We start from the raw sequence: 2,698 nt of genomic DNA, 5'->3' as shown, positions 1-2,698 counted from the left end.
ATAAGTAGGTATCCCTATTTCTTCCTTAAGAAGTTATTAATAACTTCTAGCTAGTATTAATATCCTAATCTAGACTTTAGGAGAGGGCTATAGATGTTTAGGGATATAAGCTTAAGTACCTAAGGTTTTCTCTTAGTAACTTTTCCTTTATATTTCTTTATCTTTATAAGAGCATAGACTCTGCACTTTTCCTTATAGTCTTCTAGGAGTTAGATTAGATCCTTTAAGTCTATTACTTTATAGATATTCTTAAGAAGATTCTTGCTAAAATAGCTAAATCTTCTATGCTAAAGCTCCTACTAATTTAGTAACTCTCTTACAGTAAATCCTATTTCCTTACTTTCTTCCTTTTCTTCTTTTACTAATAAAATAAGAGCCCTCTCCTAGAGGGACTCTAAAACTTCTAAAATAAATAGAACACTATTCTAGATTCTAGTCTAGATAATAGGAGTTCTATCCTATAACACTAGAGTAAACTAGGGTAGTTAAATACTATACTAATAGCTAAACTAATTCTAAGAAACAAGATTAACTCCTAAATTAGGTATAAACAAAACTTTATTAAGTAAGATTTGCTTTCTATTCTGGCCTCCTATAACTGCCTTTCCCTTATATATAGCTTATAGCTATCTACCCCTAACCTTAATCTATTTCTTCCTTTAAAGTAGAATTATAGATCTAAAGAGTTATAGTTAGTTAGTTATATAGGATAAGGCATAGGAGTCTAGTAACTATTCTAAGGAGGTTAACTTGCCTTTTGCCTCTAAAGAAGAATGTATAATCTTATTAGTTTCCTCCTTAAATTAGGATAAGGTAGCACTTAATAAGGTTAGGGATAATTCCCTAGATTAGGCTTATTTAGCAAGGAATGCTTTCTTAGTAGTCTTCCTTATTTTCCTAAATTTAGAAAGCTCTTTTCTAATTATTTCCTCTATTGCCTTCTTAAATTCTTTAAGAGAGTCTCTTCTTTTCTTAACCCTTTTTAATAAAGAGGAGGAGTATTTCTTACTAAAGATCTTTCTCTTTTTAGGCTTTAGAGAATCCCTATTTCTAGATAGGAAATTTTCCTAAGGTCTAATTGCTTTCTTTGCCTTTCCTAGCTATAGATAATCTTATATAAAGTACTATCTATTATAGAGGAAGTATATTCTTATCCTTCTAAAGGCTGCTATTACAAAGTCCTCCCTATAATAGAGGTCCCTTACTTCCTAAGATTTAAGGATAAGTAGGATCTGTTTATAGTTCCTAGCAAGTATTAGCTAGGCTATAATTGCATTCTTAGTTAATTTAAACTTAGGAGGGAGTGCTAAAAGAAGGATCCTAATTTTTCTTTTAGGTTCTTTTATATATAACTCCCTTTTATTAACCTCTGCAATCCTCTTTGCTATTAAACTAATCTATACCTAGGCTAATCTTACTATATCTTCCTCTCCTATTCTAAAGTTTATAAGTTATTATACTATTAATATAATATATGCTATAAGCACCTTGCTATACTTCTTCTAAAGGAAGAGCTACATTTTAGTAGCTATCTTTATATCTATTAATAATTAAATCTTATCTGCTTTATCTAAGCTAACTCTTAATCTTAGCTTATACCTGTACTTAGCATTCTCCTTTTAGAAGTTTAGCTAGCTAGCTATTCTTATAACCCTAGCATCTAGATTAAGGAGTAATAAATTGTCTAGGTTAATTAATCCCTTAATATTGTAGAAGATGCCTTTTCCTTCTAGGTTGTCCCTCTATAGTTTAAACTATCTTTTCTAGTTCTCTCTTATTAGGATTAGAATCCTAATATAGGTCTAACTGTCCTTCTCTTCCTCTATTTTAGTATATAAATAGCTTAGTCCTGCTAAGGCTTTAGTAGTAAAGTAAAGGGTGTATATATATGTTTTAAGGCTTTAGATTTAGAGTCCTCTACTCCTTATAGCTATTAGACAATCCCTTAGTCCTAATAGTTAAATGTTCTAAACCCTTAGGAACTAATCTGTCTTCTATGTTTTCTTCTTGTCTAACCTGCTATTAAAACTCCTAGTAGTATAAGATAGGGTACTAGAAACTAGTGTCCTTTCTATGTTAGCTTTATAAGGTAGGAGAAACCTTTAYTACTTTAAGGTTAAGGTCTTTTTCCTTCGGCAAACCCGGGCTTATAACCTGTTAAATATTAGTCGGAGGTTCGCGGAATTTTAGGAGTGGAGTATAAGAGTAACTTAATCTTTAACTAGCTTACTATCTCCGACAGGCAGTACTTAAAAGTAGGAACTAATGTGTTAATTGAGTTGTCTATCTAGAGATGTGTCTCTATCTCCTAAGAAGAGATTTTTTTCCCTATATAGAGTTATGTAACCTTATAGCTACTTGGCTCTCTGTTATGTCAGATGTACAGCTATTCCATAACTACACTTTCTAATAATATAGCCTATAATATTAATTATAGGTACTCGTAGCTACTCGTAGGAGTGTTCGCTTATATTATACCCCCTTCTCGTATAGTTTCGAGATATTAAGCCTATACCGATAGCTACGTACGACTAGTAACCCTAATATAAATCTAAACAATATACCTTAAATATATATTAATATACGCGTATACTTAAAAGCTAAAGTACTCTAGTTTATAGTACGTATCTATCGACTAAGCGTAATTTATACCGTTCGTTAGAGGAAGTCTAGTATACTATCGAGTACGCTTTCGCCG

The sequence above is a fragment of the Ramularia collo-cygni genome, assembly GCF_900074925.1.
Source record: "Ramularia collo-cygni strain URUG2 genome assembly, contig: RCC_scaffold17, whole genome shotgun sequence".
Lineage (NCBI taxonomy): Eukaryota > Fungi > Ascomycota > Dothideomycetes > Mycosphaerellales > Mycosphaerellaceae > Ramularia > Ramularia collo-cygni.
Note: the sequence above shows the minus strand (reverse complement) of the source record.